This window comes from Arachis ipaensis, chromosome B3 (assembly GCF_059453495.1).
Source record: "Arachis ipaensis isolate K30076 ecotype BB chromosome B3, ASM5945349v1, whole genome shotgun sequence".
Taxonomy (NCBI): Eukaryota; Viridiplantae; Streptophyta; class Magnoliopsida; order Fabales; family Fabaceae; genus Arachis; species Arachis ipaensis.
In genome coordinates, this window is record NC_142438.1 from 97,864,309 (window position 1) to 97,877,274 (window position 12,966).

General features: G+C 39.1%; 1 pseudogene; it reads left to right on the top strand.

The window, feature by feature from the left end:
* The first annotated feature begins 11,249 nt into the window (after positions 1 to 11,249).
* Positions 11,250 to 12,026, top strand: LOC107633377 (cell division control protein 48 homolog C pseudogene; annotated as a pseudogene).
* Positions 12,027 to 12,966: the final 940 nt, after the last annotated feature.

Genomic DNA, 12,966 nt, shown 5'->3' on the forward strand with positions numbered 1-12,966 from the left:
GTAGTAAGTCAGGTGTTCCCTTTACCAAAAAACTATCTCTTGATTGTATGACTAGATGAAATTCCACTTATGTGATGTTAGAAACTTCATGGCTGTACAGAGATGTCTTTGCTCGACTAAAACAAAAAGAATCCAATTATAAAAGTGTGCCAAGTAATGAGGAATGGGAACTTGCGAAAGAAATTTGTGGTAAATTAAAACTTTTTTATGATGTGACTCAGTTGTTTTCTGGAACTCAAGTTCCAACGGCCAATATTTACTTTAATAAAGTATGTGAGATACATGTTAGATTGGAAAAATGGGCTGTTTCTCCTAACCCAGTTATTAGTAGCATGGCATGTATGATGAAGAGAAAGTTTGATAAGTATTGGGAAGAAATTCATGGCAGTATGGGTGTTGCTGCAATTCTAGATCCTAGGTATAAGCTTGATGGGCTTGAATATAAGTTTCCTAGGATATGTGAAGATCCTAATGAATGCACAAGGAAAGTTGAGAGAATCAAACAGGCATGTTATGAGTTACTTCATGAATATCAAAAGAATACATCTAATTCAAGCAATATGTTAATGGAATCTACACAAGAGCTTAGGGTTAATGCAGATGATGACGACGATGTTGGTTATCAATTGTATATTAGACAAAAGAAGAAGGAAAAATGTTCATTTGTGAAGACGGAATTTGATCACTATGTAGAGGAAGATGTTCATCCATTAACTCCTAATTTTGATATATTTGCTTGGTGGAAGGTAAATGGAGTTAGGTTTCCAACTCTTCAGAAAATTGCAAGAGACATATTTGCCATTCCTATGTCTACTGTTGCTTCTGAGTCTTCTTTTAGCACAAGTGGCCATATAATTGCTACTCATCGTGGTAGTCTTCATGAAGATACGGTAGAAGCTCTTATGTGTAATCAAAATTGGTTCTGGGCAGAATATTATAAAAGAGGTTATTTATGTTTTCAAATTTTTTAATTTGTTTAAATTTTATAATTGTGTTAAATTTATATATAATAAAATTTTTGTATTTGATTTTTAGGTGGAAAACCTGATTATCAAACTGCTAATGAAGATGATGATGCATTTTCTGAACTGATGGGAGAATAATGTTGCAAGAACTTGGAAGTAAAAGAAATGTTTGAAGACATTTATCTTTGTTTATGTTATTTTAATTTTATTAAGAACTTGATAATTATGCTATTTGTAATTTTATATTGAATTTGTTTAGGACTTTATTGTTTTTAATTTTAAGTTAAACTTAGTTTTTATTTTATTAATATAACAATATGTATGTTTGTAATTTCATGATGAATTTCTTTAAGATTTTATTGTCTTTTATTTTAATTTGAATTTAGTTGTTTATTTTTTATTTATTAATATGTATGAAATTTAGAATGATTGAGTTTTATATTTATTTTTAAAAAAATTCATATTTCTGCGGGTAGGGTAGGGTAGGGTAGGGTTTGTAATTTAGGGTGCGGGTAGCGTACGGGTTGAGAGATTCTCAACCCGCGGGTAGGGTAGGGTAGAGTTTTATTGAGATTTTCTACCCGCGGGTAGGGTTAGGGTAGGGTCCAAACCCTACCCTACCCTACCCATTGCCAGCCCTACTGGTGACGAAGGATCAGCAGCATCTCCAGCTCTGCCAGTTCCACCAGGTCGGACACGATAGCTCCGGCCACCAGATCCAACAAGTTGGACATGACAGCTCCGGCCACCAGATCCAACAAGTCAAACACGATAGCTCCGGCCACCACAGCAGATCTCATCCGAGATCGACCTTCAGTTTCAGGTATCCCTCGGAACAAGAGCTGTATGGAAGTTTTCATGGATGACTTTAGTGTGTATGGTGATTCATTTAACCTTTGCTTGGATAGTTTAGCTAGAGTATTAGACATGTGTGTTAGTTCAAACCTTGTATTAAATTTTGAAAAATGTCATTTTATGGTAAAACAAGGTATTGTTCTAGGACATGTTGTTTCTAATACTGGTATTTCAGTTGATCCAGGAAAGGTAGATGTGATTTCTAGTTTACCTTACCCTTCCTCTGTGAGGGAAGTCCGTTCGTTCCTTGGTCATGCAGGTTTCTATCAGAGATTTATCAAGGACTTCAGTAAGGTACCATTGCCTTTATCCAGACTGCTGCAGAAGGATGTTGAGTTCGAGCTTAGTGAGGACTGCAGGAAGCGTTTGATAAGCTGAAGATCGCTTTGACTCAAGCTCTGATTGTGAGTGGACCAGACTGGAGTCAGCCATTTGAGATTATGTGTGATGCCTCCAACCATGCAGTAGGAGTGGCGCCAGCTCAGCGCGAAGGTAAAGACCCTTTTATAATTGCTTATGCTTCTAAGACCTTAGACGCTGCTCAGTCTAATTATACTACCACTGAAAAAGAGCTTCTGGCTATTGTTTTTGCTTTGGATAAATTTCGAGCCTACTTACTTGGTACTAAAGTGGTAGTATACTCAGACCATGCAGCTCTAAAATATTTATTAGCTAAAAAAGAGTCCAAACCAAGGTTAATATGTTAGATATTGTTGCTGCAAGAATTTGATTTAGAAATCAAAGATAGGAGTGGTTCCCAGAATTTGGTGGCAGACCACTTGAGTCGCCTAGAGCACATTAAGAGTGACTCCACTCCTATCAATGATGCTTTTCTATTTGATAGCTTGCATGCAATATCTAAGGTAGTTCCTTGGTATGCACCTATAGCTAATTATTTAGTTAGTCATACCTTGCCTCCCAATTTTACTAAGCATCAAAAGGACAAGCTAAAAAGCGAGTCCAAATATTATATATGGGATGACCCATATTTATGGAGGTATGGTGCTGACCAGATAATTAGAAGGTGTGTGCCTCAATCAGAATTCCAGTCAATTTTAGAGGCCTGCCACTCCTCTGAGAGTGGTAGACATTTTGACCCTCAAAGAATAGCTAGAAAAGTTTTAGACTGTGGATTCTGGTGGCCCACTCTTTTTAAGGATGTCACTGTCTTCTATAAATCTTGTTCCCCATGCCAAAGGTTTGGAAATATATCCAAGAGGGATGTAATTCCCCAACAACTTCTGCTATTCTGTTAAATGTTTGATGTTTGGGGCATTGACTTCATGGTCCATTCCTAAACTCTAGTGGTTTCTTATACATATTGTTAGCTGTAGATTATGTTTCTAAATGGGTGGAAGCAATTCCTACCCATACTGATGATGCTAACGTTGTTGTCTCTTTTGTTAGAAACCATATTATATGTCGCTTTGGATCACCACAAGCAATCGTGAGTGATCAAGGCACTCATTTTTATAACAGGAGATTGACAGGTCTACTGAAGAAATATGGCATTGTGCACAAGGTAGCAATAGCTTACCACCCTCAGACCAATGGGCAAGCAGAGGTGTCTAACAGAAAGATAAGGTGCATCCTGGAGAAGATTGTAAAGCCTCATAGGAAGGACTGGAGCACCAGACTTGTAGATGCGCTTTGGGCTTATCGGACAGCATACAAGACACCCATCGGGATGAGTCCCTTCTGCCTAGTCTACGGAAAGGCTTGTCACCTCCCAGTGGAGGTGGAACACAAGGCTTTCTGGGCTGTAAGGGAATGCAACATGGATTTTGAGAAGGTTGGTGCTGAAAGGAAGCTGCAACTAGCAGAACTGGAGAACCTTCGACTTGAAGCATATGACAACTCCAGACTATACAAAGAGAAGGTTAAGGCTGTGCATGACAAGCATATCAAGCGAAGAGAGTTCAGAACTGGAGAGTTAGTTCTCCTTTACAACTCAAGATTGAGGCTCATGCAAGACAAGCTGCGTTCAAGATGGGAAGGCCCCTATAGAGTAGAAAAGGCAGAGCCATATGGAGTCTTCCACCTAAGTCATCCCTCAAGCTCCAAATTTATCAAGGTAAATAGACATCGCTTGAAGCTGTATCATGGAGAGAAGATGAAGCACAATAAGGAGCTGGAGATCTTCCTCTTGGAGGATCCACCAACAGAAGAAAATGAGCTTGTGGACCGTCCAACTTAAGGACGTAAAAGCAAAGTGCTAGGTGGGAGACAACCCACCATGGTATGATCGTCCCTTTTTCATTCTTAGTTTTATTTTTTTTTCATAGTATTCATTCATAATTTCTGCATAATCATCTGCATTCTGCATTCTGCATAAAAAAAATGCATTCGACGCGTGAGCGTCTATGACGCGTACGCGTCATATGTGAATGCGAGAATAATAAGAATTGAACAGAGAGTAGGGCAGGAGTGGCGCTCGAACCGTGCTTTGCGCACAAGCAAGTCCACGCGTACGCGTGACCCTGGAAATCGGCATCAATAACGTGCTGAACAGAGAGTTGTGATGGTTTGGGGCTGGAACTGTGCTAAAAGCACAAACCCCATCACGCGTACGCATCCCTGACGCGTGCGCGCCATTTTCCCTTAATGGCCATCCACGCGTGCGCGTACCTGACGCGCACGCGTCGTATGCAATTTTGGCCCCTAGCCCAGACTGAACAGAGAGTTGTGCATGCGCGGGGCTGCCTTCGCACGATTGGCACAAACCATTATCACGCGTACGCATTCCAGACGCATACGCGTCGCTTAAAACTTGCGCGACCCACGTGTACGCGTGCCGTACGCATACGCGTCGCATGCGCCGCATGGTTAAACCAGTACGCCGCCAGATTTCACTTATCCCCTCCCCCAATCCTAATTCTTTCTTCTTTCTTCTTCCTTCTTTCTTCATTCTTCCTTCTTTCTCTCTACTACTTTCTTTCTCTCTTTTTCATTTTCTACCTCGGGTTCTTTTCTTTCCCCCATCTACTCTTTCATTCTTCTTTCATTATTGCATATTAATAATTTATTTTTCTTCTCAAGTTTTATTAGCTTAGTTATTTGTAGTTTATTTTGCATTCTTTTTCCATGCATTTTTAAGTTGGTATTGGAGTTTTATTTGGGTAGTACCTTACTATAATTCAGCTTGTCGATATTATGAGGAGTGATTTGAAAATTGACATTTAATTTTGGCTCTCATATACATTTGGATTCATTATTTTCATTCCTATTTTAACTCGCACACCAAGTGTTTGTGAAAAACCTCTTATGGCATTTTGAATCCTATTTTATTTTACTCTTTTACTTGAATGCCTCTTTTTCACAACTTTTGTAATCCACATGTATTTGGGATTATCATTCATAATTGTCATCATACAAGTGCTCTTTAATTTGGCACATTTAATCATTAATGCTTGAGTTATGCTTCTCATGCCTGTTTTCGCATGCCATAAACACTCTTGCATCTAATTATTCTGAATTGCCTTCTTGATCTTAATTAATGTCTTACTTTATGTTGTAGCTACCATGTATTTAAGCTATCATCTTTTCTTTGACATTCATTATCACTTGGAATTTTCTCCCTCCTGTTTTTGGTTATATATATTTAACAATCTTCATCTTTCTTTCTTCCTTAGGCATGGGTAGCAAGAAAGGAAAAGAGAAGGCCACTGACAAGACACCAGCAAGGAGAGGAACCAAGAAAACACCGGCTAAGGCACCACCATCTACCAGCGTCAAGCTGCCAAAAAAGCGGGTGAAGAGGATCATTAAAGTTAATGAAGCAGAGAAAGCCTTTTCTGCCTGGGACTCCACACGGTTCACTAACCGCTACTACGAGCAGATGTTCCCCATCCTAGCCGAGAGGAACTACAATAACGAGCATCTACTCATTGTCCCAACATATTTTGTTGATTTTGTGGAGCTCCGAATCGAATAGAGACAGTGGGGATTTTTGAGGAGGCAGTCCCGGGAGGCCAACTTATCATGGGTAGTTGAATTCTACTCCAACTTCTACTCGCCTACCCTGCAGACTGTCTATGTTCGTCAGTGACAAGTCCCTATCTCCGAGAGTGCCATACAACGAGCACTGGATCTTCCACTAGCCCAGAGGGATTGGATGCATATCAAGAAGCCTCTCTAAAGTTCCAGATGTATAAGTTCGACTGGGATAGCGTCCTTGGAGTTATAGCCCAACCTGGCAGCACCTGCATCTACAGGCAGCATCGGTCAAAACCCAAGAGCATCTCAGCCCAATCACTTACCTTGGAGGCTCGCGTGTGGGCACAGATTATGTCCCTTTATATCTTTCAGAGCACTCACAAGTCCACCTTCACAGCGGACATGGCTGTTCTCATCTGGTGCATCCTAACAGAGCAACCCTTCAACTGCCCCGACACATCCGACAAGGCATGGGACACGTACAGATTGCGGGTAACCTGCCTTTCCCCACCTTAGTTTCAGCTTTAGTCTCTACAGCAGGTGTGTCCTATCGGGCAGGAGAAATGAAGGTCATGATCCCTAGGGCCGACCAGTATGTCCCGAATGGGAAGTACATCAGGCCACCAGTTCCCTCTGTGAGCCAGCCTGCAGGCCCATCTTTGGATACTCCTCCTTCTTCTACTCCACCATCATCTACACCACAAGCACCATCCACCCATCAGATGTTCCTTCATATCCTTGAGAGGTTCGACCGGCAGGACCGGTGGAGGGAGAAGATGGAGTGCCGTAACAAGCGCCGATACAACTATTTGAAGGAACTCATAGTTGGTACTCACCCACCTCCAGAACAGAAGGACACCCCGGACTCCCCTTCATCCAGTAGCACAGGGAGCCATGGCGAACCAGACAGCGGAGGCGATGCTTCCAGCCCTACCTTGCTCCTTACTAATAGCACGGAGGACCGTGCCAAGCCTTAAGTGTGAGGAGGTCAGTCCTTGACTTTCGGAGGTAACTTTTCTCTTTTAGCACCAACATTTGACTTTTTCTTTTATTAGATAGGATAGATTGCTTGATAATAATTGTTTGCGTGTAAGTTCTGCTTAGTTAAAGTAATGAGTTTCTTTTCAAGACCCTATTTTATAATATTTCACTAATTTAAATTGAAATTTTTTGTTAAATTTGTTTAAAGATTGTAATTTGGAACATGGTTTATAGCTAAGAACACACAACCTGTGAGATTTTGAGCTTAATTATATGGTTACATTATTTAACCATAATACTTTATTCTTATGTGTTTTCTTCTCTATGATTGCAATCTATAGTTTGTTTCATTCTATATGTCCATTATTTAGTGTATTTGCATGCATACATATGATTGAGGCCATCATTTGTTATTAGCTCACTTATCCCAAATAGCCTACCATTTCAATGAACCTTGTTTGCCACTTTGAGCCTTTTAATCCCCATTTGTTCTGTATTTTACCACATCACTAGCCTTAAGCGGAAAAATAATTAATTACCCCAATTAAATCTTTGGTTAGCTTAAGATAGAGATTGTGGATCAATTAAGTGTGGGGAATTGTAGGAACTTGGGTTGATGAGAAAGTGTTGAGTTTTATTGACAAGATATTGGGAATTTGGGTGCATACTCATGTGAGACCAGAAAAACCATATGCATTGATGTGTTATGTTTACTTTTATGTACAAAAAAATAAATAAATAAATAAATAAATAAATAAATAAATAAATAAAAATAAATAAATAAAAAATATAAAAAATAAAATAAAATAAATATTATAATATAAATAAATATATAAATAGGGGACAAAATTACCACAATGTTAAGTTTAATAAAAAGATCATGCATATGTGGTGAAATTAAAGAAAAATTTGATACATGAGTATGTGATGCAAAAGTGGGAATTTTGGGTAGCTAGGCATGATTTTAGAATTACATAGAGTGTGTGTGTGAGTTAGGTGAGAGCTTAGGTTAGTCAAAGATTCATATTATAGCTCACTTGGCCTTACATATATCCTCACCCTTACCTTAGCCCCATTAACCTTGAAAAGACCTCATGATGTTTGCATTGGTATACTAAATATTTGTTGATTGGTTAGATAAAGAACAAAGTTTTAGAAAGCATGACTATAGAAGAGTAGAGTGATTGACCCTAGACACTTGTGAGATTAGAGTGCATATATACTTCCAGTGAGGGTTCAATGCTTGATTCTATGTTTCCTACTTTTATGAGCTATCTTCTTACAAGTTTACTTGTCTTTTATTGTGTGATTTGAATTAGTAGAATCTGATTTATTTTTGTCTTGAAGAACTTGTTTACCTTTAAACAAGTAGATAGAGACATCAAAGCATATAGTTGCATTTACATACATAGGTTGCATTACATGAGTCTTACATTCTTTTGTCTCCTTGAGCTTAGCATGAGGACATGCTAATGTATAAGTGTGGGGAGATTGATAAACTACTATTTTATGGTTTATCTTGTGCTAATTTGAGTGATTTTTATCAAGTCTTTGCACACTTATTCATACAATTTGCATGATGTTACAATTCCTTCCCAATTTTGTTCTTGATTGAAAACTTGCTTCCTAAGCCTTTAAATTGTGTATTTTTAATCCCTCTATATACCATTCAATGCCGTGATTTGTGTATTAAGTGTTTTCAGGCTATATAGGGCAGGAATAGCTTAGAGGATGGAGGGGAAGCTTGCAAAAATGGAAGGAACACAAGAAATAAAGGAGATGACCAGCGAGGAACGACGCGCAAGCATAGCTCACGCGTGTGCGTAATTTGGAGATTTTGCACAGCGACGCGTGTGCGTGACTGACACGTACACATGACGTGCGCCACGTGCAGAAAATGCAGAAGACGCTGGGAGCAATTTTGGGCTGAGTTTGGACCCATTTTTCGGCCCAGAAACACAGACTAGAGCAGGGGACAAGCAGAGACTCAACACACATTCTCATTCACATAGTTTTTAGTTTTAGTTTTGAATCTTAGAGAGAAAACAATACTTCCTCTAGGTTTTTTCACATTCATAGTTTTAGAGTTTTATGCTTTTGATTTGGATATTGAGAAGAGTTACTACCTCCATTGAAGTTGCCATTATTCTAGTTTGTTTCCTTATTCCTTTACTTTTTAATCACCCATTTACCCTGTTTAGATTTACATATGGATATCTTTGATTTTGGAATTTATTAATGCAAAGAACTATTTTTACCTTTAATTAATTTTCAGTTATTATTTTATTTTGTTTATCATATCTTCTTTTTATTCCCTTTTTATTTCTGTGAAAGCGGTATTCATGTCAATGGAGTAGACTCCCAACTTGACTTAGGAGTTGATTAAAAGGAGACCCTTGAGTTGCAATACTCAAGTGTAATTAGGAACTGGAAGTTGTTGGTTGGCTCTCTAGTCACTAACGCTAATCCTTCCATAGGAGAGGATTAGGACTTGTGAATTGAGGCTGGTTTAGTTACTTGACTTTCCTTTATTCGGTAAGGGATAACTAAGTAGAAACAATAACCTATTAACATTACACTTGGGAAAATTCAACAAGGATAGAACTTCCAATTAATCTTCTTCCAGTTAAGGCTTTTTATTTTAAATACATAAAACCTCTTGTTAATTCCATGTGCTTTAATTAATAATTATTTTAATTTCCCGTTCTCCAACTCTAAAAATTCTGAGAAAATTCCTGACTAATAAAATAGCACTCTTTTGTCAACTCGTTGGAAGACGACCTGGGAATTTTACTCCCAGTATTTTATTCTCAATTTGTGACAATTCTTTCTAAATTGATAAGTGGAATTTTCGTCGGTTAAGAACTGTACTCGCAACGTTATTTCTATATTAAATTCTTAATCAGCAATTTTCCACCCGTCATTAGCAACTCCTTCATACATTTGATATATGATGGCATCTGTTGAAGGGCTTCAATGAAGGGGATGTTGATATGAAGAGACTTGAATGTATCTAGGTATCTAGAATATGTCTTCTCTTTTTCACCACCCCTGAGCCTCTGAGGGAATGGTACCTTTGATATATATGGTTTCAGGATTTCCTTTCCCATTGATTCCTTCATTTGTGCATGGTTGACTCCTTGTTCTTTCTCTTCCAGTATCTCCTGTGAAATTCCTTGAGTATGCTCTGATGGCTTGCTAAGTTCTTCCTCCAAAATCTCTTCATCTCTTAGAGTGATCACCTTGCATTCTTCCTATCTCGCATTCTTGGTCTCTCCTCTTAGGTTCTTCTTAGTATCACTTGGAAAGCTGTCAGTAGGCTTAGGAATTTGCTGAGAGAGGTATCCTACTTGAGATTCAAGCTTCTTGATGGTATCTCCCTGATTCTTCATATTAGACCTTACTTCATCCTTGAATGCCTTGTTGTCTTGAACCTCCTTGCACAGATCTCCAAGGAAGGCTTCAATACGAGATAGTCTATCCTCAGATGGTGGTGGTATGTTGGAATTGGGAGGCTGAGAATGGCTATTGTTGATATGGAGGTTGGTAGGAGTTGTTGTGTGGGGTTGGTATGATCTTTGATTGGATTGTTAGTAAGTGGAGTTATTGTAATGGTTGGAGTTGTGATGTCTTTAATCTTGGTTCTGGATTTGCTGGTTTCCCTACCCAAAATTTGGGTGGTTCTTCCAACCAGGGTTGTAGGTTTTTGAGTGTGGATCATAGGCTTGTCTTGATGAGTTTCCAACATAATTGACTTGCTCCCAATCACCGTCTTCCTCTGCATTGAACTCTTCTTGGGCTGGTGGTTGAGTATTGACTACTGCAACTTGGTTCTTCTCTATCTGCTTGGTGAGGTCTGCCAATTGCTTGGTGATCAACTTGTTTTGAGCTAGCAATGAATCCATGTGACTCAGCTCTATCACTCCTCTATTTGGGTTTCTATCAGAGGCATAGAAGTATTCATTATTGGCCACAGTTTCTATGATGTCTATGGCCTCATCAATTGTCTTCTTCTTATTGAGAGAGCCTCCTGAAGAGTGATCTAAGGCCTTCTTTGATTCTTGTGACAATCCTTCATAGAAAATGTGTAGCTGTACCCATTCATTGATCATGTCCAGAGGGCACCTTCTTGTCAACTCCTTGTATCTCTCCCATGCTTCATAGAGAGTTTCCCCATCTTGTTGTCTAAACGTTTGTACCTCAGCCCTCAACCTGTTAACTCTTTGGGGAGGGTAGAATCTCGCCAAGAACTTATTCACCACTTCTTCCCAAGTTATCAAACTCTCTTTTGGAAAGGACTCTAGCCACTATGCTGCTTTATCCCTGAGAGAATAGGGAAACAAAAGCAGTTTGTAAGTGTCAGGGTGAACACCATTAGCCTTTATTGTGTCACAAATTCACAAGAATGTAGTCAGATGTTGGTTTGGATCTTCTTGAGCATTTTCTCCAAATGAACAGTTGTTCTGAACAAGGGTGATTAGCTGTGGTTTGAGCTCAAAATTGTTGGCATGTATGGTGATGAAGGATCTTCTGAAAAAGCTGGTGACAGAAGTGATTGTTCCATGGTATCGTCCTGAGCTTCCAAGAAAGCTATGTCATACTCCTACTACTGGAATCTTGCTGCATGGGCCACCCGGTTGTGGCAAGACCACACTGGCTCACGCCATAGCTAATGAGACCCGTGTTCCCTTCTATCCGATATCAGCTACTGAGTTGGTTTCTGGAGTATCGGGTGCATCTGAAGAGAATATCCGAGAGCTTTTCGCCAAAGCATATCGGACTGCCCCATCAATCGTCTTCATTAATGAGATTGATTCAATTGCTTCGAAAAGAGATAATTTACAGCAAAAGATGGAGAAAAGAATTGTTACACAGTTACTTGCTAGCATGGATCAATCAAGTAGGTGTATGCAATCCGCTAATGATTCGGACAGTTCTAATGTTCATCCTAGCTATGTTCTTGTAATTGGAGCTACGAATAGGCCTGATGCTCTTGACTCGGCCTTGAGAAGGCCTGGGCAGTTTGATCGGGAGTTTGTTCTTGACATTCCTGATGAATCATCGAGAGAACATATCCTCTCTTTGCTCACTAGCAATCTTCCACTTCAGGGTTCATTGGATCTAAAAGACATAGCCAGGTCTACACCAGGATATGTCGGTGCTGATTTGGAAGCCTTGATTACGGCGGCTTGTAATTTGGCCATAAAAACATTTATTCCCAAAAGGATAGGTAGGTTTCAAGATGCTGCTTCCACAGTTCCCAGGATTGGGACTGATGTAAGATCCTAGCACTCTTCTCTCTTGCCCAACATGATTACAAGAACCCTCTCTAACATGATTATATGCTTCCTCCTCCATAGCAATGTCTAGATCTTCTTCCAACTCTTCTTCACTAACTATGCCTTTACCTCTTGCTTCCCTCCTTAGTCTAAGGAAGGTCCTCTCATGTTCACTATCAAAAGAGGTTGAGGCTCTTCCTCTTCTACTTGTCATACACTCAGCAAACAGACAAGCAAATGCAAGTGAAGAATTCAATCTTGTTGAAAATTATAGTTAGAGTGGTTAGTGCAATTGATCAAACAGTTAGTGGATTAGTGTGCTAGAAAGTAAATGAACAAAGAAAAACAACTTAAATTGCAGAGAATGGCAGTAAACAAACTGAAATTAAAACTGATTAAAAGAAAAGAAAAGTGTTCAATCTAGTTAGAAACTTGATGCACGAAAATCTGTATCACTACAAATTTCCCTCGACAAGTATACCGAATTGTTGTCAAGTAAAAACTCACAATAGAGTGAGGTTGAATCCCACAGGGATTGATTGGTTGAGCAACTTTAATTAGAGGAGTATTCTAGTTGAACTAAGCCAAATTGAATTGAGAATTGCAAGAATTTAAATGGTGGGAAAAGTAAATAACAAGGAATGTAAATAACTGAAAATAAATTGCAGAATGTAAGGAGCAGAAATTAAATTGCAGAAACTTAAATGGAAATGGGGATAATTGAGCATAAATGTAAACAGTAGAAATTAAAGAATGGGAGGGATCATAATAGGGAGGTTCATTGGGCTTAGGAGATGTTGCATTCTCCGGATCAAGTTCATTCTCATCTCTTCCTCAATCAATGCATTCATTGATCTTCTTGACAATCTTAGGTGATTGGATCCCAATGTCTTAGCAATCCAATCTCTCTAAGCTTGAACTATTGCCCATTGTCTTGATCTAATTGCTCA